The 26,806-nt window shown below is 42.8% G+C and overlaps 2 long non-coding RNA genes across 2 annotated transcripts in view; one reads left to right on the forward strand and one right to left on the reverse strand.

Annotated features, from left to right (window-relative positions):
* The window catches only part of LOC310900360, a 34,626-nt gene extending 23,728 nt beyond the window's left edge, over positions 1 to 10,898 (reverse strand). The window contains exon 1 of the long non-coding RNA XR_014585087.1: positions 9,880 to 10,898. This is a non-coding gene — a long non-coding RNA (uncharacterized lncRNA). The remainder of the gene's footprint in view (positions 1 to 9,879) is intronic.
* LOC310900362 overlaps positions 1 to 26,806 on the forward strand; it is a 31,733-nt gene extending 4,927 nt beyond the window's left edge. Inside the window, exons 2-4 of the long non-coding RNA XR_014585088.1 lie at positions 1,016 to 1,138; positions 7,100 to 7,248; positions 22,796 to 26,806. This is a non-coding gene — a long non-coding RNA (uncharacterized lncRNA). The remainder of the gene's footprint in view (positions 1 to 1,015; positions 1,139 to 7,099; positions 7,249 to 22,795) is intronic.

Consider the following 26,806-nt stretch of genomic DNA (forward strand, 5'->3'; position numbering starts at 1 on the left):
CTGTGAGACATCTGTCCCCACCTTTCCTTTATCATTTCCAGCTTCTTCAGGCTGAAGTCTAACACTGGGTCTTCAAATCTGTGTGTTAAAGCTGAAGCAGCCCAAGCAACCCAAGAAGAGCGCAAACCCTTTTGACCAAGTATTACTTCTGTGGTTTTTATTTTTTATTTTTTGTCTTTGGGGGTTTTCCCCAGCTGGATATTGCTTTTGATCTGAAATGATCCGCATGTCTCTTAGGAGCTGAGCTGTCTGGTAAACATTTTGATCAATTTCCAGCACAGTTTTTCCAAGTGTGTTTCTTTTGCCTTTTGCTAGCTACTTCCTGATGCTGTTTATCCAAAACACCACCTGCTGTCAAGGGCAGTTCTGGCCATTTGAAATGTCCCCATGTCCACAAAGCAGCTGTACCTATTAGGTTTAATTTCTGCAATGAATTACCAAGTGTATGTAATTTAATACCCACTCGTCTTCCCTGCCCTCCTACCACCACCAGTCATCACTTTTAATCTGTGAAAGCAGTGATGGAATTAGGCTGCCAAGAACCTGGAAGGTTTGCTTTCTCTGTAACAAATTTAACATAATATATGCAAGAAGTAGGACAATTTTTCTGGTTTTCTGCCATATCATATAACCCTGGAATCTGTTTTCTTCATGACTAGCAACATTAACTACTAATCTCAGTTCATTTGGAGGAAAAGAAGGAAAAAAAGGGGAAATGAAGACTAAGCTTGGGAGGTGTAGCAATACAAAAGTACAATTCTCTAGTAAATGTTTTAAAATTCCAATAGAATCTGTAAGTTGGGACTGATACACAATGAAACACACAGGATTTCTAGATGGAACAGGTGCCCAAGAAGTCTGAATCAAAGTGGAACTGAGAATATAGTTTTGCATGATAGTGTTCTGTGCTTTGGATTTGGATCAAGGGATGAAGGAAGGAAAAAGAATCTGAATTGTTTGTGAGTACAGTTGGACACAAACATAATAATTGTTTCTGAATTATTTTTTTTTTCAGGATATTCTTAAGTAAAGATTAATGGAGGAGTGTCAACAGAAGATTGGAACCTTAGCTGCCAGCAAGCTGCTTGCATGATGTGACCATTCCATCCACTGAATATGTTGGAGCTTTCCTGACAAGGTTTAAATATTCTGCCAGTGTAGACTGATTTTATTTTTAATTTTTAAGAATCATGATATTGGAAAATTTAGAGGACAGCAGTTTTATGTTGAATTTCATGAGCCATGTGATATTATTACTGTCATCTGATAAGATATGCTTATAAACTACCTTTTCTTCTTTTGTTCTTCTCTGCTTCGCTTTCCAAGTTATTGCATCTTTTCTCAACCAACTTTGACCGCAATAGTAAAATTACTTTTGCAAAATTTTGTTAGAACAGAATTTTGTTATTGGCTCTTGGAATATTTCTGAACAGCTTGTAATGAAGAGGTTAAGTATTGAATTCAGTGAGGCAGTTTCAAGCAGGTTTTTAGATTATTTGAATAGATCCAAGACGTGCTTACCTGGCTCCTCTGGAACAAAATAATTGGGACTGTCACTAAATGTTACATCTGGTGTCAAATTCCGTAACACTAGCTTATGTCTTTGAAAATCTCTGGACCCCACTTCAATAAACACTTCACAAAAATATACATTGCGTATTTAGCAGTGGAGAGATGCCACAGTTAGATGACAGAGCCACTGGATGAAAAGGGTCTCACCATGCATTCCCAAGGGACACATCTTGTTAAAATAAAATACAAGGAAAACAAGAACATATCAAGAATAGTGGTCTGTGTATTTCAAAGGCAACATACTATGCCAAGAAAAACATTGTAGTCATGATTTCAGCTTAAACAATGTTTGAGAAGCATATTGAAAAGTTTTCTACTTCAGTTTCAGTTCAGTGCTAGTTTGAGTTTTCAGGCTTAAAAGACTTTTTTTATATATGATTTGGACACAATACAGAAAGTACAGAATTAAGAAAAAGCATTCCTAATATTGGAACACATTTGTTATCTAGTCTGAAAGTGCATGAAAAATAGGTTGTTGTTTTTAAGTTGTTCTTGAGAAATAGGTTGCTCTTAAGAACTTGGAGAGATCAGGAAGAATGTTCCAAAAAGTATTTTTTTGTTTGCTTGTTTGTTTCTTAAAAAGGAGAATCTAAATTGGAGAAACAAACCAATTACATTTATATGCAATAAAGGATAATGTATTATTAAACTGGTAATGATTTAAACCTAAACAAGAAATTAGCCTTTCTTGCAATAGCAACGGCTAAATGGAAAGCTGGTGATGAAAACCCTTGTTTTAGGCGTAGTAGTGTCTCTTTAATGTTACACAGCAGCTTCTACTGGCTACATACTATACGAAATCTGTTCTGCTAAATATTGTTCCTTGGAGCAATTATTAGCAGAATACGAATGGCATAAAATTGGTAAAAACAGATCAAATAGATAGTTTCTCAGAACACATTTCTGTGGATAATCAGTGACAACAGTGAGTAAAACTATCTGGAAAAGGTGACATCTGGCAAAAGGTGACATCCAGAAAATTTAGCTGATTTGGACAGGAATGAACTACGAACTGGCCAAACTAAGTAGTGCTCAGAAGGGAATATAAAGGCTTGTGTTTCTTCATTCCTGTGTTGCCATCTGTCCCTGCTCTAAAGAGCATAGCAATCCTTAGTGGCTCTACATGGTTGCCTGCTTAGGCCATTACCTGAGCATCTGTTTCATTTTGTTGGATTTCAGTATTCCCAGGAATGAAAGGGAGTACAGAACTCTAGAAAGTGAAACTGTATAAATTAAAGAGTAACCTAAACCAGCTGTAAAACAGGAGGGGGAGGAGGAACGCTGCACTTCTATTGCTCCTGTACAATATGCTGTTCACCCTGGTCATCTAGACCTGTCAAGTTTTCTTCTCTTTCTAATTTGACTGCATTTATCTTCTGGCAGCACCTTTAGTTTTTTTAGCTGTTTCTGTGTGATAGTTCAAGCTATAAGACTCGACATTATTTTATGTAATCGGTTTGATATATTTCCAAAGATTAGACGTGCGTGCTTCTGGGTTCTAGATGGAGATATCTGAGATGTGCTGGTAGACATGGGTTAAAGCTGTGTGTTCAGCCCCAGTGAAGCAGGAAGCCTAGGACACTCCAGATCATCCAACTTCAACAGAATAAAACTTTAGTTTTTCCTATCTGCACGAGGGTTTTGCAATGTGCTAGATAAAACTACAAAACCAGAGCATTGGAAGGGGGCAGTAAGTGGAATTTCTATAATTGCAGAATTGTAGAATATCTGAGTTGGAAGGGGACCCACAAGGATCATCATGTCCAACACTTGGGTCCCCAAAAGACAACCCCCCCCCAAAAAAAAAAGAAAAATTTAGACCATGTGTCTGAGAGCACTGTCCAAATGCTTCTTGAACTCTGACAGGCTCGGTGCCGTGACCACTTCATGGGGAGCCTGTCCCAGTGCCCGACCACCCTCGGGGTGCAGAACCTTTCCCTAACCCCCAGCCTGACCCTCCCCTGTCCCAGCCCCATGCCGTTCCCTCGGGTCCTGTCGCTGTTCCCAGAGAGCAGAGCTCAGCGCCTGCCCCTCCGCTCCCCTCGTGAGGGAGCTGCAGGCCGCCATGAGGCCTCCCCTCGGCCTGCTCTGCTCTGGGCTGAACAAACCAAGGGCCCTCAGCCCCTCCTCATATATCTTGCCCTCTAGACCCTTTACCATCTTAGTTGCCCTCCTTTGGACACTCTCTAACAATTTTATACCTTTCTTATACTGTGGCACCCAAGACTGCACACAGTGCTCAAGGTGAGGCTGCACAAGCGCAGAGCATAGCAGGACAATTCCTTCCCTTGACCAAACTGGCAGTGCTTGTGCCCGATGCACCCCAGGGTATGGTTGGCCCTCCTGGCACACTAGTTGGCCACCAAGGCACACTGCTGACTCATGTTCAGCGTGCTGTCGATCAAAACTGCCAGATCCCTTTCTGTGGGGCTGCTCTCCAGCCTCTTGTCCCCCAGTCTGTACGTATAGTCAGGGTTGCCCCTTCCCAGGTGCGGAACACGGCACTCGCTGTTGTTAAACTTCAAGTAGTTGGTGATTGCCCAGCTCTCTAATTTGTCCAGATCTCTCCGCAAGGCCTCACCACCCTTGACAGAAAGAATAGCTCCACCCAATTTGGTATCGTCTGTGAACTTGCTCGAAAAACCTTGAAGTCCTTCATCCAAATTGTTTATGAAAGCATTGAAGAGGACTGGTCCTAAAATGGAGCCCTGAATAATATAGCAAGTTCCATAACCAAACTAAAACTTTCTGAAAAATAATGAATTAAGCTAATTTCTGGAAATTATTTAGCACTTAAAAATGACATTGCATTTTGTCTTCCTTTTTCTGGAAAATGTCTGAAGTTTCTTAAACTACCTGATGGGAGGCTATGAAAGACCTAGATCCTGTTGGCTGCTATGTGAGGGAAAAATATAGCTCTCCTTTAAAGACCAGTTTCACCCTGCCTCTCATTTTACTAGACTGTTTTCTGCATTGGGTATTAATGAGTCATATTAGTCTTCAGAAAACAAAACAAACAAAGGAAAACAGCCAAGACAATTTCAAAACCAATTTGAGAAATAATCTATGAAGACCAATGGAGTATCTGATTAGAGATGGAGGAAGGAAGACACATTTGCTCAGCATTAGATACTTAAGATACGCATTCATGATGGTTGTAGCCAGCCTACAGCTGGCTGTTGAACCCTGTGGCCTCAGCCTCCGCATTAGCCTTTGTAGGCCATAGGCCTTTGTAGGTAGCATAGAGCGAGTCCCCTGCACAAAACAGCTGAGAACACCTGAGTCAAGAAAGTCCTGATCTACTGGCAAAGGAAACTCTCCCATCTCTGTTGAACATTAGAGATATGTGCTTGGGAGGTGCCTAAGATTGCATGGTGCCAATTATCCTTCGTATGTAAATTTTTTAAGAGCTAATACATTATCTTCTATGAAATATCATGGAGGCAAATAATTTCTGTTGGCTTCATTAACCAAAAATATTTTAATCTATTTTCTTCTCATAAACTGTCTTTACGTAGTTTTCACTTCCCATTCCTTGCACTGCTACCTTAAGATCACCAAAACAACTCTTCATGGTTTGGCCTTATCATAGGAGAATCAAAGCTGCTATGCAGTGAGAAATAGTGCTTACTAAATTTAAACATCAAGGCAAGCTGTTATCAACATGCAAGACAGCTTTATTGTTATGATCATTTATTCATTATACTTCTAGCGTACCAGGAGCTGTGCAGCACATACTGCTAGGTGTGTTCTCTGCCCTTTGAATAATGATATTTTGGAGTTCTCCTGAGAATGAAAGGCTGGTTGATCTACTCTTGAAGCTTGACAGGCAATATTCTTATTTATCTTTTTAAAATGAGACAACAAAATGTAATTACCATTCTTTCTGAGCATCTGGAAAAAGGTATATAGCAGACATGAACAACTGCAATTCTTTTCCTCTGTTAATCACACTGGATAGGAATACTTACAGATTTTATGGTCTGATTACCTTCTTCATGTAATGTGATTCACCACCACAGTTGGGGGTAAATGCTGCAGGAAAACTGCTGTGGAAGGTAAGGTATACATTATTCTTCGGGATTGGTGCATTTATCTGTTTAGTAAACCTGTTTCATGGCTTCCAACAGCTATAGCCAGCCATGAATAATGTAATTTGTGTCAGCCCACAGGGGCCTGGTAGCAGAGCAACTAGGACACCTGACCAAAGAGCCAGAATGGTTAGCATTAGTCCTGCTCCATACATGTGCTGACAGTGCTTCCCAAGGGATCCTGTTTTAAATGAAGGCTTAAGTCATTCAGGCTGGCGAGTGGGCAGGGGTGATCCCTACGGCCTCATGACTGTTCCTGCTGTTTTCTGCAGAAGTGGGGATGCTTTAGCTGCGCTTACCTAGGTCTCAACCCAAGACTGGTGGACGGTGGATGTGTTTGGTAGATGCATATCACTGCCCTCTTATGGACAGAGTCGGCAGTGATTAGAAATACATCATCGGTCCCCCACAGCAAGGCGCACGGTGTGCTTCATGTCTAGAAAGCCTCTGTGGTTCAAGTAGTGGCAACCTTATCTTTCACAATATTAATATTATTAAGTGCATCCAGTCACCAATCCAGCCTTCACCGTGTTCTGCTGCACAGGTCAAAATCTTAGTCTTGCTGAAGATGGCTACCTGGTACCCCCTTATTCAAATGTACTAGCTGCCCATGGAACCTGCCGTAAAAGCAAAATAGATTAGGAAAATGGCGCTATTTGTAAGCAAACTGAATAATAATATTTAATCTGGTAGGTTAGTACTGTGCAGTCAATCAAAACCAAGACTTCACAACTTCTGTGCTAAGGAAGAGAGAAAGTGTATTCTCATTAGCTGGCATTAAACCTCCCTGGCTATATTGTAGGGCTGCTACAGTTTCAGTCTCTTTTTAAAAAAATTAACATCGGGCTGCAGCTCCATTACTCTGTTTGTGACCTCTTTGTCAATCAAATCTATTGGAGTTCTAGCATCAGTTCTGGATCAGGTGTTGAACACAATTCCCTGCAATAAACAGCTGCCTCTTTTCTCTGTACTTGTGTACTGCTACCTAAGGTGCCCATCAATCAAGGGCAGTTACATGCTGTAGCTCCCAATCTAGATGCTGAGGAGGGAAGATCATGCCACCTCCTCACTCTGCTCCTTCTTCTTCTTGTTGCAGAGCTCTGGCTGTCCTCTGCATAATCTCTACTACTCATCTAACTGTGCAGTGAACTGACTTATGTTAGCCCAGCAGTAAAATAACTCCAAATCAAAAACTAAGTAGAGCTTTTTGCTGCTTAGCAATTTGAATTGGCTTTATTGTACAGTCAGAGCATCAGAAGTAAACTAAGAGACGAGTTGAGGCTGGTTGGTTGGGAACAGGAATACAGGCAAGGAAGAGGGAGAGGGAAAGTGGATTACCAGGACCATCACTTCCTAATGCAACCAGCTCTTCTGTCTTCTCCACTGTGCATCTAGCTGTACTCTTAGCATCTCAGCACCTCTCTCTCTCTACACAGGCTTCCTCAAGCCATGCCTATCAAGCAATGGTGGTCTACGGTTGCCATTTTACAGGAGAGAAATTGAGGCTCACATAGTGAGTCTCCCAGTGTTATGCGGATGAGCTGAGACATGGCAAGAAATTGGAGTTGGGTGTTGCAAACCCAAGGTGAGTGCCTGAACCCCTGGCCATTCCTTCTGACCAGGAGGTGCAACCCATCTTTCCTCCTCCGTCTTTATTCCTGCTCTTACATGCTAACTGTACTTCTGCTTATAAGCATACAGAGTTATTTTAATACTATGCTGCAAAAGCAGAGGTTTGGTATCCTTGTCCTAAACTTTCATCTATGGAACTATTGCAAATAATCGTGCCAGCTAGGGAGTAAAATGGAAATTGCCTTCCATTTGTTGCTGCCCCATTGTAGGCTGACTAGTGAGCATCTGTGGTCCTCTGTGTCTGTTTAGCTGCAACGGTCTTCTAATTTCTAAGCTAAATGTGCTAGCACTTGGATTTCAAAGTGTAGAAAACCTGTTTAGCATATTCATATGCAGGAGTGCTTCTAACTGGAGTTTTTATGAAAGTTTTCTTCATTGTCAGGATTGGGGATATGAAAACATCTCTTGCTGTTTAAAAGTCTTAAGGTAACATGTCCTGAAGATGAACTTGTTTCTACGTAATAATCATGTGACACTCTTAAAAGTCACTGTGCAGACTGTACATGACACTCAGGGATGTGTTTAAAAGCAGCGTTGCCAACTTCCAGTCTGACGTTCCAGTTCACATGTATATATAGTAAGTCAGATAGAAGTGTGCTACTCCTAGGTCATACTAAGATCTCTTTAATTACCCACTTGTAAAATCTTCTAGTAGCACGGTACAAAGACAGTAAACAGCTCATATAACACCTTGAAAATAAAGTAACACACTGGAGCTGAAAGCTTCTAAATTACAACATACTAGTTGCATTTAATATTAGCCTCAAATAAAATTTTTATTGGCTGTGTTTTGCTCAGTGAATGTAGCCTCTTCCACTTATGGAGTGCATGCAAAGAGACTGCACTTTCCTTGTGCATATTCTGTAAGTATGTTTGCAGTATGGAATACTTGGTATCCACAATACAAGCTGTGCTATTTAGCTGTGATTAGTTACTTAAGTCACTTGTTATTATTTCCATTACCTAATTGGGGGAGAAGAATTTATAATTAGCAGGGTGAGTTTGGCTTTCTGAATAAGGCAGTAATTTGTGGGATGAGATTTAGCAGTGAGGTAGAATTAGGATATTTTCCCTTTTCTTAATTATATAGATCTTGTCCATAGAATCAATCCTAGAAAATTAAGTTACTCTTAATACTTTAGGAAGGGAACGTATTAATTTTAAATACTGTATTCTATTAAAAAGGAAAAGCAAATACATTCTTGATACTAACTGAGAAATATTGTCAGTAGAGTTTGGTTTGTGTAGGTCTGTGTATAACATACGTACAATGAGTCTATTATGTACTTAGATATTTTTGATCTGTGGGCCTTGGCTCTCGTAACCACCCTTAATTTGAACCTGAAATCAGTGATAGAGCTGTAATTAGAGGCTGACAGTTTGGTACAGGTTTCTAGTTAAAGCCCTTCCTTGCTGGTAAGGCAGCTTTTCTGTGTTGCTTGTGTGGAACCACTGAAATGTATTAGGAATTTTGACAATTAGGAAACAGGACCTTATTCTTTCTTCAACATTTGTTAGGACTGGAAGTCTTTCCAGGGATACATTTAATGTTAAAGATGAAGTAACAATAAGAGTCAGGCCTAATTGGAGACGTCAGCTTCTTCTGAATCTATATGGGAATATTTTACTCTGTTTAGGAATATTATCCTCAGATCTGAGTTGTTCAAGTGTCAGTCATGCAGTTTTAAATGTCAGCTCAGGCTTCATTATTGTGTTGATTTTAATAACCATAGTCTCTGGCACCTCAAGTTTTAGTTTACTCTGTATTTGGCTTGCAAATTATGTTTTCAACTGCAGCCAGTAGAAGTGAGAGATTGAGAACGGACTCAAAAGTCTGTTCACAGACTTTTTTTAGGTCGCATGTAGCCTCTCACTGGCCTATGATGAGCATGAGGAGCTGAGTAGTGCTCATAGGGCAGTCTTGAGCTCCGCTGGGCTCATACAGTATTGATAAGTTAGGTGTCAGGATGAATTATCACTCAGGTGCTTATCACTCTTCATGGACTATACAGAAAGACTAGTGTGACTGGGATTCCAACTCAGATGTCTGCATTAAATACCTACTGCTAGATGGGATGAATCAGGTCTTTTTTTTTTTTTTTTTTTTTCACGTTGGCAGTAGTGCTAATGAAGATCAGTTGCATAAATAAGTGTTCAGCACATCAGTAGCAATCAAGTACTACTATGGAATTTACTCAGAATATTTTGATCAAAGGTTGCTCTCTTTGTCAGTTATTTTGAATAACATTCTGAGTTTTTTTGACAAATATGGAAATACTGTACAAAATAGGAAAGCTGGATCCAAAGTACGTGAGTTCATTCCAGCTTTGTTCAGGCTTGATCTAAATCTGAAGAAAGTGCCTTTCCACAAGATGCTGGGTGGAGACACCCCGGGTTCTGTAGCTCAGCCAGTCTGGCTATTTCACTTGGAAAATTCTGCTTCATTTATGCTTCTGTTCAGGCCAGCTTTATGCTAGCTTCTCCTTTCTAACAGATGTGCAGATTCACCTGGCTCCTATATATTTGGTAGAGAGTGTCCCCATGAGTTCAGTGGATGTGAAAATAGAAAATAAGCAATACTTACCATGCCTTTCATCTATATCTGCATACTCTGTTAAGTCCTGGTACAGAAGTTCCCCTTGTATAGAAGAGGAAATTGTAGTTGTGAAGGGGCTGGTCCAGGAGCTGATTCTTGCTTCTCTGAGGGTTGGGCTTGGCATAGAATTCATTAATCTGCAGCTCTCGCTTAGGCAGGCATTTTCCTCCCTCCTTCCTCCTCCTTTCCTTTCCTCCACTCGGCTGCTTGTCCTTGTCTGGCTCTCACCCCACCATGCTAGCACAGTTGTGAGTAGAACTGCTGAATAAATTGGACTGGGGAACTGTTCCAGCTAAAAAAAGATTATTATATTGGAGGTCCAGATTATATTTCAGCTGAATCACTTCCTTAGGAGACTACACAAATGTTTGTGCTGGGAGGGCAGTGCAAGAAGCTGGATTGGACATGAAGTAGGAATGGCTTCAGCTGGCAAAAACATCATGGCTGCCAAAGCCTCAGTCCCAAGAAAGTGCTCTCAGAGCGAGGGCAAACCTGATCAAGTGACCTGATAGACTATTGGCAATGGACCTGCTTTGAGCAGGGAATTGGACTAGATGACCTGCAGGGATCCCTTCCAACCTGAAATATTTTGTGGTTCCATGATACAAACTTAAATCCTGTTTCAGACATCCTTTGGCGTTGTAAATTTGGCACCTTCATCTTTTGAACTCATCCGTCATGCTTTTGCACTCGTATTTTTTCAAGAGATGAAGACAGAGCTAAGATCACTACTGTTCAAAAGAGATAGAGGCCTTCTGACCATCTGGTATGCTGAACATAGTAAAAGCCAGAACACATCCATCCCTGTTTTTCTTAGTAAGAGGAACACGCTTGTGACTTTCCTTTATTCTTTTTTACTTTTTCTTAAGTAAGAGTTGCGAATGTGGCACTGAGTGAGTGCTGTTGTATTTTGTTTTGTTACAGCTTAATTGTAAATGATGCGAAAGCTGAAAGGATGTTGTCTAGGCAGAAACATTAGACAACCCCCCACCTGTTCTATTGTCAAACTCTGTGATACCCGTGCTTCTGAGCCTGTTGTTGCATAGCAAGTGGCAAAGCAGGCAGCGCCTTCAGTGGTGCAGGACTGTCCCTGAAAGCCGTTTTATCAACTCTCAGGTTCAGGGCCACTGTGTGTTGGTAGTGGATTGCATGGGTATGTTGAATATATACCTGTTTCCTTCTTTTGTGCTGTGATGCTGGTGTTGAGACCGATGTTCGTTTTCATTTGCCCAGCCTCATGCACAGAACACAGGGAGCGGAAGACCGTGTAGCTCTCACTGTAGCTGCAGCAATGCAGATATCAAAGAAAGTGTTGACACCTGGAGATCCCACACATCTGATGCATCCCCCAGGGTGTCGCAGCTCTGGCAGCCTCTGCTATTTTCCAGTGGGGTAGCACTCAAGAAGACCCCAGCTTACTGCACAAAGACATCCAAGGCCAAAGATGAGTACTATGTCTAAGCACTCAAGGTGCTGTGCCTGACTTTTTTGGCAGTCTGCACAATTTTAGTTTTAAAAAAATACCTTTTTAGTATGCATGAAAATGTATGTGGGAGACCTTATTCTAAACTTTTTCCGTGGCTTAAGTGAGAAACAACTCCAAGTATGCAAAGGAAACTGGAACGAACCAGTTCGAAGGTGATATAAATGTATCCAAGCGGGTATTTGTAAGAAACGGTGCAAGCAAATATAGCTCTGCTTGTTTGACATCCAGAAGGGGATTCATTTATGGATTAAATGGAGAGACATAAGTACTCTAATACATTAGTCACCCCATTCTGAAGTAGATATGTAGATTAATTCATACGAGTTGTACTCCAGAAGTGCCTCTCCACTACATTAAAAGGGTTGTCTAGACGACTAGCTTAGATTTGCCTGTTTACTTTAAAGGCATCTAAAGTTTTAGTGAAATGAATATCACCCCTGGTTTACTGCAGGCCTAACTTGTGTCCGGGTTTAACACGGGGATGTGAGAGCCTCATCCTGCTACTGACAAGAATATGTTTAGCTCTGTCTGGATCTTAGCCATACTGAGAGAGGGACATACTGACATGCAGAGCCATGGCAGTGCCAGGCAGGGGGACATCGTGGAAAGGCTTCATGAATTTTGTCTGTCACAACTTGGGGAGCATCCATGCAGGGGGATGTGCATGGGATTGTCAGTAGCTGGTGCTGCCCAGACACAGGATCTGTGGGTCCCTGGTGGCATCTGAAAGGCAGGAAGAAGCACTACAGTAGGATGGTCTAGAGGGATGCTCCTAAAATTTTTTATGACAGCTCTGCCTGCATTTCTTGCATGCCAGCAAACACTGCTTCTGACCCAGAGAGAGGCACGTAAGTTGCATTGCTCAGAAGCCAACAGCAAGTTATCTGCAGCATGTGAAGGATATTTTAGAGCAAGAGTGTTTCAGAGAAGTATCATGTAGGGTCAGGACCTCAGGATGTAGTCTGAAGAGAAATTCCCTGGTGGCAGACCTGATCCCAACCGAAATCTCAAGCCAGTTGGCCTCCTCCATGCCAGCACAGCTGTTCATATCACCATGTGGGAGACTGGACTGGGAAACTGATGCCACAGAAATATAATGTGTTCTTTATTATTTTGCTGTGTTGCTTTCTGTCTTAAGTGGCTCTGCTGCCAGTTGTCCATGGTGGGGTTCAACCAGCAACCCTTGCACAAAGCCATTTTTCAAAGGCTCAGCGTAACCCATTGTAAAGAATTGCTCTTGGATTGCTTAAAAGAAAGGTCTGATACTTGTAAACATTTGCACAAATAACATGCTTAGTGAGAGAGTAGCTGAGGCCAACCAGGTATCTTACATTTGTCCCCCCATTAGTTTTCAGTTCCCATCCAGTCAAGTCATTCTTGCTGGTGACTCAGGTCTTTGTGTGTTTCCTGGCTGCCCTTCAGCCAGCCCTCAGAGGAGATACAGCATCACGACAAGCTCCTTCTCTCAGCCTGGTGAGCCAGGCGATGTCACAGCGCCTTCGCTTATCGCCAGTGACCTCACCGGAGAGGCTGAAATCAATCCTCAAGGAGGACTTGCTCTTTTAAGGGAAGTCAGCGAGCCTTTACTAATTACTGGTTGGCATGATATGTGTTGGTTATTTGAACTAGAGAGGGCAAAATCCCTTGGGCCTGCTGCCCAGGCTATATGCGTTTATTTGGGGGTGGCTGGCAGCTTGCTGCCCCGGTGCTGTGCCTCATGCTGGACGTGCAAGGTGACTGAGTCAGCTGCTGCATCACCTCAGTTTACATCATGGTTATGTTCTGTGGTAGAAGAGGGCTGATTCATGTCGATTCACCAGCAGCTCAAATGTCCACGCAGTTTGGGTTGGGCAGAAAGCTGGGGCTTTACTTTTCACCTTTTGTCCCATCTAAAGCATGGGCACCTTCACCGCAGCCCTTGGGCGATTTGAATACGGGGAGATTCACTGCTCTGCAGAGCTTCCTGCTCACCTCAGCACCCTTCTGCCAGGGGCTTCCTTAGGTCTGCAATTGCAGGAGCATACTCTCTGGTGGGCTCTCGCTGTGCTGCCAACCCCTGTACGTCTGCAGGTGGACTGCCCCCTTCATTTCTTGATAGCTCACTGAGCGATATCCCTTTTCATTCCCACCCCTGCTCATCTCCCTGGCTCTGCCTCTGCGGCCATGTGCGAGGCAGCAGATGAAACCCTATCACTGCAATGCTGAAAGCTGAAAGGAACTTTATTTCTGAGGGTTAGTTGTTCTCCTGATTGCTGCGCTGATACGGTTATTGGCACAGCCCCACGGTGCAGTTAGTAGTTGGCGGACAGGAAACTGTCTGGTTGCTTTGTCTTGCAGAAAACAAAATTTTGTGGGCTAAAAAGACTGCCAAAGGGGTTTCAATGTAAGAAGGGTGGGACATCCGCAAGATCTGCTCAGAGAGGCCTAAAGGAGACGGTGGGGCAGGGTGAGAAGAATGGCCAGAAAGGTGGAAATGGGTGTGTGACAGCTTAGCGGGTCCAGGCAAGACTGTGAGTGCCGTCAGAATGGAGACAGGGGTAAGGGGAGGCTCTACTGGGGAGAGCTGTATGTCCGTCAAGGAGGGGGGCAGTGGAGGGACATCATTATCTTTTGTTAGATATACCTAGAAAAAGTCCAAAGGCATTTCTAGGCACACCAACTTTTCAGTGGAGCAGAGATGGACTTGTGGACCTGAAAATCTGGCTGTTTTTTTTCCCCCCAAATATACTGCTTAATCTAATAAAAATAAGACCTCTCCTAACAAATGTTGCCTATATCCTGAGACCATCACAGCTCCAACAGCAACACTATTACAGGCAGAAGTAGAGACAGAATGAAATTTGGGGCACCAGCAATTGAATTGGAGGAAAAATTCAAAAGCAGCTCTTTCTCAGGGATATGTTAAAAACAAACCTTCCTTGTGCAGTCTCTGCCCAGCAGTAGATTTTACATCCTCTATAGTTCCTGGAGTTCAAACCAGTTTAACATCTAAAAATGCTTGCCTGTTTGTTGCATAGCCAGATCCTGCTCTGCTTTCTCCAAAAATAGCAGGGCTTCTCAAATAGTAGAGATGTCCAGGATCAGTCCCTTCCTGTTGTCTTTGTGCACAATTTCCCATGTTGTTTACTGCATAAACTCCTCAAGCTAAATATGTCCATCAACTTATGTGTCATGGCTCTGTCCCAAAGCTAGCCATGGTACAGACACTGCGTGAAGGAAGTCTCCTAGCGTATGATAACATACTACCTTCGTGTTTCTAGTTTACTGCAGGGTAAGTGATGGTATATGATTTCAGGGAAGATTGCCGATTTGCAGCCTCTTCAGGAAATTGTAATGTTCACTTAGACACTATCCTTAGTCAGAATACATTAACTCCCTGCCGAAAAGATGGCCACAGTTTAAGTTAATTGTACAGTTGTTGGAAACAATGAAAGAAAAAAAGGTTTCTCATTGTAGTCAGTCCTCCCACTCATGGGATCAGCCAGTTTCATATCCTTGCTGTCTCACACCACAAACCAATGGGGAGGAAACAGTAGTTCCTGACTCTTTTTTGAATTAGAGGAGACAAAGGAAGGACATTTTTGTATTCTGCACAGCTTTATTTTTTAGCAGTAGTTTGTATTTCACTACAATTTTCAAGTGTTTCACAGAAGATTACCACAGCTATCCTGGGAAATATCTGCACTGGAACTGTTGCTTTATTTTAAACAAAGAAAACGAGACAAAAATAATTGGAAATGAAGGAACTCGTGTCAGGACTTCCTGTCTCTATGTTTAGACTTAGTTCATTAGAACCTGTTAAACGGGGAGGCGAGCTATTTGCAAAAGGCTTCTTGGTAAAATGCAACCGAATGGTAACACTTCCAGACTTTTCCTCCGATTTTCAATGTAGGGCTGTGGAATGGGTAACCAGGCAGCATCCTCTTACATCAGTCCTCAAATCTGGAGAGAGTGAGATAAGCAGAAATGCTCTGTTTGCCTCTGAAATGCTTGTGGCTGATTCCAAAGGATCCCTGATCTTGCTGTTGATAGGAGGAAGCTCTTCTTCAGATGAAAGGACACTGTCTTGGAGATTATGGTCTTGGCCTCAAATGAGATTGGCAAGAATGAGATATCACTGTACAAAGAAGTTTTCCCCAGGCATTCAGGAGGGGCTGGGGACTCTGAGTAGCTCTATGCCTGTTCACTCCCCAGACCAGAGGTTTGTATGTGCTTGCTGGGGACAAATGCTGGTGAAAGCATACACCAAAAGGTGGCACCACATTAAGGCCAGCAGAGCTGCTTAAAACAGGAGGCTGTTTCCCCTTGCTTCTTGCAGTCAGCCATTCCTGTTCTTACAGAAAGCTCCTAACAATTGCAACACAAGCTTTTATATGACCCTATGGCATACTGTATTGGAAAACTTGCATTTTTTTTTCCCAGGGGCTGTTTTTCAACTGGATCAGTTCCCTGATCTGGTTCACCACGTGGCCACACAAATATTTATGATGGCACAGTACAACAGATGATCTGGGAGTGATGTGGGAGCGGGAGAAAGCAGGGGCTGCTTTGTTGGCAATCTTGCACACTTAGAAGAATACCAAATTGTAGCTTATGGAAGAAAGGAAAAGTAGTGGGGTGGCGCATCTGAGAAAGGGAGTTGAAGCATGTACATTCTTCCCCAGAAATAAAAACACAGCTTCAAATGCCAAATGGTGCAATTACAGGAGGTGAAGATCAGCTAGCACAGCCATTTCAAATAATGCAGTCTGCAGACAGGGAGATTTTCAGTATTTCATCCATCCCAAAACCTCACTTGGAGGGAGCTGGGAAGCAGAAGGTGCAGACAGCGGACCAAAACAGCTGCGAAAGCAGTGGGTCGGCATGCAGATGAGTCCTACGCTGCCTCGTGATCTGCAAGACCTGTGGTGAGATCCTATGGGAGAATATAACCCACAAATTATTCATCACAATTTTCTTGCTAAGCGGGGCTGCTTGCAGTAGCCTTCTGTGCCTGGCACAGCAACCTGGCCGAGCCCTCATGGGAAGATGATCTGTGGCTCCCTGCTGTACCAGCTGCAGTTGTGCACCCTGCCTTCTGTCACCTCACACTTGGGCTTCTCTGGCCTTGGCATAGGTGCCCTGTTCGTACCTGTCAATACTCCTCAAAAAAGACTTTGCTGGGACTTTGGATGTCCTCTGGCAATTGCTTTAATATGTCTGGTTTTTATGCCAAAACATCCTAGTTCCAATGCATTCGGGTGGCGAGGAAAGAAACTCAATAACTGTTATTTTCTGTTTTCTGAAGCTCTACTGTGTTATAAAATGCTTCGGAGATAACTCCCAGTCCAGCAGGGAGCTCAAAACACACTTCACCATTGTGAAATTAATGCAGTTGCCAAGTCTGTTCCGAGCCTTACAGCTCTGTGTGCTGAAAGGCTTTGCTGGACAGGACAGCAGTAAAAATGCTGGGCTACATCTCTGCTGCAGTCTCAGGCTCCAGTTCATACTTGCTTTTTTTCTCCAGGACCCAAAGCACAGCTTAGACACATCCAAGCTAACTTGTTAACTCAGCAGTAAAGCTACAGGCAGCATAGAGTTCAGGAAAAAATTCCTGCCAGAACATCTGGGTGAATGAAGCAGCACTGAGCTCCTTGGTGGTGCGGGTTGATGGTCATCTCTGCCCCCCAAAATTTGGGTCTTTCCACACTGTACAGTGTTTGTGAGGCATTCATACTGTTACACTGTAATGGACAGTGCTTCTCACGTAGTAAGTAGAGATAAGTTTTCCCCGTTTACAACTGTCTTTCAAAAGATTTTCAGGCCCCTGTTGTGTATAATCTCACAGTTACACAAGAGGTGAGGTGAGGGCATTTGCGCTCTGCGCGCAGTGTCACGGAGGGTTGGGCCCTGTGCAAGTACTGGATGCCAAGCCTGATTTAGTGTAGAGGTTCCTCTATTCTTGTTCCCGGGGACACAAGAGCCAGTTCCTTTCGGAAATGGTTTGTAATAAATGAAGTTCTGAATATCCAAGTGACTTCTCATTTTTCACTGGCACTTTATTTCAGTAGATGCAGTTTCAGTCAGTACTTCCCTATCTTTTAAGTGAATGATGTTATCATACCTCCCCTTCTTCAGAGGCTCTCAGGATCTGTGGTGAGATCAAAGATTTCAACTGCTCTGTGATCTTCATTAAAATGGAGAGACAATAGGGAGTGGGCTGGCTCAGGCAGTGAAAAGTTCCTTAAAAATCTCTGTCTCTTCAGGCTGTGATAACTAAGCAATATCCCAGCTTGGTTAAAGGATGCAGGGCAAGAAGCGGAGGAGTGCTGGAATCAGACCATTGGCTCATTTCTTTCTTTTGCGCCTGGGGAGGGTCCTTTCCTGAGCATTAGAAGTTCTGCGTTGCCCCTGCATTTAGCTGATGAAACCCGATGGGAAGGAACAAGCTCGGGAACAAGTTTACAGTTCCTGCTGCTACAAATTGAAGAGCAGGATTGCTGAGCTTATAAAGCTCTGAATGAAAAGAAAGCAAAAACATCCCCATCCCCAAGGAGGTGTCCGGTGCCTCCATGCCCTGCTCCTGGCTGGGCGGTGGGACAGGCCCTGCCCTGGGGGAGCCACGGGGAGCCCCCAGCCCCAGGAGGCCCCCGGCCCTCGTGGGGCACTGACAGCAGGTTTGCCTCTGCTGGAATCCAGCCAGTGCCTTTCTGCGGGCTTTTTCCCAGTGTGTTCTCAGCTACATGAATACATCTGAGCTGACTAAAAATATTCTTATCTATTATTCAATAATCTCTTCATCTTTCACCTTGCTGCTGGGTTGCTTTGTAAAACTTTAACAATAAGCTCAGTTGATTGAAGTGCAGATAAGGAGTCAGCTCCTATGCGCAGATTTTTGCTGGAGAACGGTTTGTGAAACCCCTGTGTATTCGGTCTATCTACTAGTTTCAAGACCTATAGACACTACCACATGAAAAGAGAGGGTGCTTGTTTGTTTCCACAAATGTTTCAAGCACGCAATACAAGACAAACATGTTATTTAGCTTTTATTTTAAAATATCTATTGCAAAAGCACTGAGCTAGACTCCAACAGCCAGGAATAGCAAATGAGCTGTTCGTTATGTGAAGCAATGTTCTCAACAGAGTATTTTCGTATTTTCAAATATTTTCAATATTTTTTCATTTCAGTGATTCTTTTTCATCAGTGTCAGAATGTTTGGTGAATGTATTTCACAATATTTTCTTAGAAAGTGTGTGACAGCCACACATTCGAGGCTGGAGGAGGAGGAGGAAGGAGGGAATTACCTCGCATATGAAGGAGAATATTGGAGCAACTCCCCTCTCCCATCCCACTTTGGATTTTATGACACAGTTCTGGTTTTGCAAATATGCCAATTTTTTTTTCTCCTAGAAAAAAAAGAAAAGGCAATGCATTTTTCACTGTGACTGTGAAGAATTATCATTCTCTAGCCCGCCCAACCTGTACGTGTGCTGCACGTGGGCAGTGTAAGACTGTCTCGTGGAGGCCCTTGTTCAGGAGTGACAATGGAAGTCTAATCCAGAGCACGGAGATGTTTTTGGTCTGAAACATGCTCCTACCTACATTAGGAAATTTCACCACCAAGTATCTTTCTGAGTTGTTGCCCAGTGTAGGTAGGTGGATATCTGGCACCTTGTGCCGCTTTTGCCATTGAGGTGGCTGTGATAGCGAAGGCTTCTCCACTCTTGCCAAGGAATTGCTTTCGCATCAGACATCCCTCCAGATCTCCTGTGTAAACAGGACTGACAGCTAACCCATCTATATTCTCAGTATTTCCCTGAATCCAAATCCTGGAGGAAGGGAGGGTTAAAAGCATTTAAAGCATTAAGAAAGAAGTCTTATTAATTAAAAATTAATGAAACCCATCTCATTAAGCCTCTTTTGCTCTAGCTATGCTGAGAAAAAACAGCACTGAATCAGCACATAACTTGCAGAAAATGCAGTTGCATTTAATGACGTGGTAGCTTGTCACAAATTTCTGCCCTTGCCCATTCCAAGGACAAAATGAAGCTTAACATTGGGATAGTTAGAAAGCATTTTACCTTGTACATTTTAACACTGCATTTTCCCAGCACAGTGTTGGGCTTAGTTATTCTAATTTTATCTTCAGTAATGGGTTCCTAATTTTATTGTCATGGCTGTTGCTCCCTCAGGGCATTTGGAAACAAGAATCAGCATTTAAAAAAACCTTAGCTATAACAGACTTTTAATAATGAAATCAATGAAAGGAGTATTCCTGACTATAAATCCTGAACACTTTAAGATGGACACATAAAGCATTGTTACCATTTGTTTACTGCTGAGTTTTCCAGCCCTGTTGCATTTAACCACGTTTTTGTCCTGAGGATATTCTGCCCAGATCTGCCAAACCCCATTCAGAAGGGCTGGTGGATGGCATATTTTTTTCAACCAAAACATCCGTCAGATGTGGCACAGTCCAGGAAACCTTTTGAAATAAAAGAGGCTTGTGGTAACCAATGTAGAGTTGTGGCATTATGACCAAGAATCTGCTTTGAAGTAACAGCAGGCATTTCCTCTGATACAGAAATAGGTGCAATTTTTCCATCACTTCTGTGGGAAAGTTGGTGACACCAGATGTGGGAGGAGGCATGTCCATGGCTAGGTGGGACTCTGGGTTTCCAGCAGCTCTCTTCACAAAGGTGATCAGTGTCTCTGTATGTGTGCGTCCCTGGGAGATGGGCTTTTCTCCTGGGGAGAGTCTCTGGGTCTCCTCACTGGCTGCAGCTTGTCTGCTCTGTCTGCCCTGTGCCTCCCCAGCACCCGTGTCTCAACCACTGATGGCATTTGGAGGTAAAAGGAAAGCCCTGGTGCCACAGCTCTGGGATGGCCAGGTGCTCGCTCCCTCTGCTGCCCTTCTCCGCATCAGCAGGGAACATCAGCAAAGGTGTCTGTGGGGCCCACGTCTGCAGACTTCTCAATTCCCATGTCTGCAGATTACTCAAGTAGGATAATGTGTTTAAAAAAGGATTATCTTGCTGGCTCTTGTTTGCCAAATATCAGCCTGGAGCAAGTTTTTACAGCTGAGTTGCAATGGCCTGATAGCAGTGTTTATGATAGAAATCCTGCCAGCTACTTAATGCCAGGAACGCGCTGGTCGCTTAGTCACTGGAAGACTTTGTTGTCAGAATTACTTTTTTTTTTTTTTTTTTTTCAAATGGGAATATGTTTGGTGAATATTGCTTGGTGCTTCTAAGAGCAAAGGCTCCAGCTGGTTAGTGGTTAGCCAGCCCCATGGGCACTGCTTGCAAATGCCCCACGCAGCTCTGCCAGGAACAATAGCAGCTAACGCTTGCGCAGCACTTTTCCTCGTCAGGCTGATCACAGCAGTGGTGGCGCCCGCTCTGCACAAAGCTGTGGGTGCTGCAGAGCTGCCACCACAGCCCTCCGGTAGTACAGGGCAGGAAGGGGGTGGTGGGATGCAGGACATACGCCGCCCATCGCTCCTGCATGTTGCGCGGAGAAGAAGCACAGCGCATCCCACCACAGGCACTCAGCACTTCCCAGGGCTAGCTACCACATTGTGCCCACCTGGAGACAGGACTCTATTCTATGGACAAACAAGTCTTGGGATATTTTAGATGGGAAATAAGGCCTCGAAGTACCATGGCTATGGCTCACTAAACTCTTTTATACTGCTCTTCATGTCACAGAATCAGAGAGTGGGAATTTGTTCCTTTAAGGCAAATATTTTTTGATTTCTCGTCTGATTTCTCACACTTGGAGCACTTCTGGGTAAAGAATACCAAATATGCAAAATTATAGTGTTTCTACAGTGGAGCTACTAAGCCCCATTCAATCTTGTGCCCTTGAGCAAAAAAAAAAAAAAAAAGACAAGGCAACCTCATGGCAGGGGACTTTGCCCTCGTGGAACTGCAGGATAACCTTTCTGTGGATATGCCCTTGGGAGATACTGAGAACCAACAGCCTCAGGTGTTGGTATGGACAAAAGCTACCTAGAATCTAGATTAAAAGGAAAATGTGTTTGCTGAGCTGCTCTGGGTAACACAACAGCTCCTACAGCAACGTGTTTGTTGTCATTGGCCTGGTATGAGCAGCAGGGTATGTGCAGCTCATACTCAGTCATATAAAAGAACATGAAAAATGACACTGTGATCCAAGACCACGGAGCTTCAGGTTACATCGTACATTGCCTGCTTTCAGTTAAGCTCAATTCGAAGGAAATTATTGCCAGTTGTGTTACATTAGTGCACCGAAAAAAGGGCTGCGTTTATGTTTTCCAGAAAGTTGCTGAATCACATCACTGTGCGGAATATATTCCTCAAATTGTGTCTCTCCAATAATGCAAGGAAAAAAAATAAAAGGCAAATCTGTATCAACAGATGAAACCCATTACATGGGTTAGTTAAATAAAAGTAACACCATCTTTTTTTAAAGTCTCATGCTGCAGTGCCTGGGAGTTGAAAGGCATAGAGCGTTCCTTTTCTGTTCTACTGCTGCATGACCTGTGCTTAACTATTTATGCTGCAATCCTAAAACCTGCCCTTGCTCCCCAGGAGGCAAACACTGAAGTATTATTAGACCTTAGTGCGTGGGGGGAGAGCTCTTAGTATAATTTTAATGTATAAATATTGTATGCTCTGTGCCTCTTCTTAAGTTTTACAGAAACACAAGTTAGCTGGTGCACACTCTGGTGGCCGGTCTTACTGCAGAGAACTCACAGGTATGACACAGTCAGTAGCACGTGTGTTTGCCATGCACTGTGTGCCAGTTTCTCATTTCTTCATAGTTATGTTTAAGTAGAGGATGCATATACTGCTCAGTTACACATCCTATAAAAGTCATTACTTCCAAACAAATGTTTTTCAGTTGCTAGTCCTTTGATTTCAAAGGCTGAATCGAATCTGGGTTTGTTTGCTAAGATCGACTTTCTGTCAAACCTTTTTGGTCACAGCTCCCTATCTCTTTCAAAAATAAAACAGCCTTATCCACTCTTTTTTGGACAATAAAAAACAAAGTAAGGTAAAGGCTCTTGGTACAGATCTGTGTCATGCTCAGCAAATGAAGTTCTGGCTAGGCTGGGCCTTCCGGGCTTTGCAGTTGAACAAATAACTACTAACTTTCTGGGCTGACAACAACTGTATCCATGGTTTTTAGATTTTTTTTTTTAATGTCATGTAAATTAGAATAAACATAATATTTGATTTGTTGAAATTCAGGCATATAGGCTGTAGTCACAGTAACAACTCTGTGCTATTTCTGTATATTCTGTCTTCTGAATGCCACATTAATATTGATTCTGCTTCATACTGCGTCTCTTATGTTTTCTGTGACATACAGTTAGTTATGCATTTTCTAATTATTCTTTTTGTTCAACAGAATAGCAGGCTTTACTTACTGCATTCTTCCCTTATTTCTAGGCAGTTCTCTATTGCTTTGGGGGATGAAATTCTTCTAAATTTCTAATCAAGGAAATCTCCATCCTGCAATGTGCAGAGAGGAGGCTGGGATGGGACAGGCCAATGACTTCAGAAGAGGGAAATCACCGCGATTTTTGACTCCTTGCAGGGCTCAGGTGTGAACTTGAAGATGTGTGAAGGAGGAAAATAAGGCGGATGGGCAGCTGCAGCCCTCGTGCTCATGCCATGGGCAGGTAGGTGTTGCTGCTGCCCCCCTCTTTGCAGGGTAACTCGATCTGGCCCTAGGACTGCTCCCTAAGACATTTTCATCCTCTGTCTTTGGCTGTCCTTCTCTCAGGGTTATCACAAGCTGAAAACGGCTGTCACTCAGGAAAAGCGGGCGACACGCTCCCTCTATAGGCTCTTCTGGTTGTTGCTCTCATGAGCTGGGTGTCCAGGGGATCAGAGCCACATGCAGGTTTTGAAGGCTGATGAAAACTCGTTAAGTGCATTTGTTTTAAATTTAGAGATGATTTTTGCAGGTTTATGTGTATACATATGTGGACAGGTGTTTGTGTATTTATATATGTTCTCTAACACCCGTATATAGAGCTACTTTTTCTGCAGGAGCCACATGTAGAACAAGTTTTACTGTTTAATCTTAGTCTTTTTTGAACCAATATATTATCATTTTTTGGTGTGAATTGTCTGTTTGTTAATGGTATTATGACAACACGCTTTTGATTGCATTTTACCTTTATTAAGGGAAGAGACCATCCGAACCAAGGCACGCTTCCTTGGTGGTGCCAGCAATCCTGACTGCTTTTCTCCCCACTGCGTCCCAGGGCCCAACCTCCTCTGTTGCACCAGCACTGCAGTTTCTGGTGTCACTCTGATAACAAAAGCAATCTGGATTAAGAACATCCTGTAAATAAAAAAGATGGTTTGCAATTTGGATCAGCCCAGTGACCTGCCTAGCCCCAACAGCAGTAGCAGAGCTGCATGAGTGCGCAAAAGCAGCCCGAGGCAAGGCAGGGACAGGAGGAAGATGTTCCCAAGCTGGTGTTGCAGCTGAAGTCCCCCTCTGTGAAAGTGCACCTGCCAGTGTGCTTCTTTTCTGGCGTGGATATCGGAGGGAATTCCCCTGCAGTGCCTGAAATAACATGTTAGGGAAGAACTACACATCTGTGAGTTATATATTAACAGTCACAGGTGACCTTTCAGAGAGTGGTGGAGTAACCATCTCACCAAATTACTGATTAAAATAATGGCACTTTTTCCATTATGCAGAGCACAGGTATTAACTCCTAGGAAAAGACTGACAAACTCTTTCAGTTCAATGGTACTGTTTTCAGTTCCTTGTTACTTTTACAAATGTAAATAAATTGTTCAGAAGTTTTCAATGATAAAAAAATGGCTCTGGCTGTTTCTTGCGGGGAGCAGAAGGGAGAAGGCAGGAAATGCTTTAGCTAAAATGTTGAGGGCATTTCCAAGGAAATGTCAGGAGAGTAACATAGAAGCTTGCTTGAGTTACAGAAAAAAATCTTAGCAGTCATTCAGTGTTGTGCTCATTTTTCCTTCTCCAGGTCTGACCTTGTTCTGTGTTGAGCACTACTGGAGATCTGCTGCAGTGAAGTTTATGTACTTATGTCACTTAGGACACAAATGAATTGCTTTAACTTAAGCTTAAAAGCAAAACCCTGCCAAAGATGACAAATCTATATACCACCAGTTAAATGACTAACGATTTATTTGTCTTTGAAGCTTCTGGTGAAAGCTGAAGCATAATGAAAGAAAAAATAATGTAAGTTACATAACATCTCACATATGGAATTTATAATGCTCTGATTTAATATGGAAAAAAATGTTCTTCAATGGTTATATAGATAGATATTATGAGGATGATTTTATGCACAGTGCACATTGGACACCAGATATATTCAGGAGATTAAGCTTTTTGACTAGAGAAGAGACTTTCACAGAAGAGCCTTCTTTTGGTCAATATATTCCACTACTTAATTAAAAGAAATCTTGGTCATGTTTCAATTCAATTGTTTGGTTTTCAAGAGACATTTCTGACCTTCAAACATACAAAAAAATCCTTGTTTTAAACAAGAATATTATCTTGACATTCATTAAAAATTGATATATATATATATTATTTTTTTTCCAAAGAGCTTCTTGTTTGCCTAGTAATATATTTGCTTCAAATTGCACATTTGGAATTGTATGGAATTTGTGTAGCCAAGGATTTAAGTACCCTTACATAATTAATAATATGAAACAAAGTCCTTGTGGTGTTGAAGCAGTTATTCTACCAAGAACTCAGCTAGACAGACACCTGCAGAGACTTTTCAACTCCATCAATATGGGAAGCACGCTCTGCACTCAACAAGGCAAAATAAGAAGGGATTTGGGTAATGAAAGGCTGGTAATAAATGCCATCACAGGAGATTTAAGGGTGGACCATGTTCAGGGCAGTATATAGCTATAATTATAGCTGGGGAGGGAAGGGCTATAAGTTAGGGATAGGGATATAAGGGCTCGTATGTAGGGGTAGTTTATCCACCCCTTGGAGTTGCTACCACTTTACATGGGCCAGGGTTGTTCTGGGCGGTGAAGGCTGTATCTCCTTTCATCCCACCCAGACTGCTCCAAGAAAATTAGAAGCACGAGTAAGGGAGAAGAATATAAATCATTCTGCATAAATAGCTGGTGCTGTGGCAGCCAAGGACGCAACCTGTGAGAACAGGGGAGAAGGGTGAAAGGCATAGAGGATAGCCAGGATTAGGTCAGAGCAAAGACTGAGTAAAAGCAGAGAGAGAAGCATAGGTACAACAGGTTAGCCCATGGATGAATGATGCAGGGTTTCTATGCCATTGGTGGAGTCCAGGATGTAAGTGTGCTTAGGAGTAGAGTGGTGGTTGTGTCTGGATGCAAGGGCATTGTATGTATACGTGCATTGCAGACACTGAATGTCTTTAAGCTGATGCCAGAAGTCTGCCACATACATCAATCTTGGAATTGCTGCCAGTTTGCTGAGTACAGTGTGTCCAAAGGATTATTGTATGAGACCGCAGTTAGTAGCATGCAAAATGAGCTGCATGTAAGTCATACTTGCATCTGACGTTTGGGCAAAGAAAGGGGGAAGGAGATTACATGTGACAATTTTGATCAGTCTTTTCAGAAAAAAAAAAAGCTTTGTACTTGGCCATAGATTAAATTTGTGTTGTGATGAAGAGACAGCAACATCAGTTTCCACTTGCTGGAGTTGTTTCACATGCAGGCTTTGACAACCTCATTTCTCCTCATGGGAGGAAGAATGTTAAGAAATTCCAGCGTTACCTTTCAAATGGTTATGCCACCACGCTACCGTATTGCACCACCAGGGCGTTGCAAAGTGCCTTGCAATGCAAAGCTACCCAAACTTAAAAATACTTGGGAGTGGCATATTATTTACTGTACACATGACACCATCTCAAAAAGGAAGGTTATGCTTAGCATGCTTGAGGTGATGGGAAGTTGGGAAGAGTTGATATAAATTTCATTTCAGCAACTGTATGGTTCAAATAAGAAGAAATCCATTATTGCCATTGTCCTCTTTGCCAGTTCTACCTGTAACTGTTTTTTATTTCAGAAGAGGCAATCCCCACAAACAGCAGAATGAACAAATTTCCTGCGTACGAGCCAGGGCAACATCAGAGAGGGGTGTGCAGAGCAGCTGGTTTGGCTGTTCGGGCCACTCGGCAGAGCCATGAGGACCACGCTCTGGGCTTGCTGCAGGGCGGAGGAGGGAGCTGCCAGCAGCCACCTCTGGTGTCAGACTTACGCAAATCAAACCATGTCACAGCTGCATAGAAAAGTCCCACATTTCTTTCTTGCATTGATGAGAAGAGCACTGCAGATGTGAGGATGTGGACAAAAGTAGCCACTATTTCCTCTCCTCTCTACATGCTAATCAGCCATGCTAATGGGACATTGGCTAATCCCTCTGGCTTTTGAATTGAGAAAAGAAATGCTCCTCTTCCCAGT

The sequence above is a fragment of the Anser anser genome (genome assembly GCF_964211835.1).
Source record: "Anser anser genome assembly, chromosome: 1".
NCBI lineage: Eukaryota > Metazoa > Chordata > Aves > Anseriformes > Anatidae > Anser > Anser anser.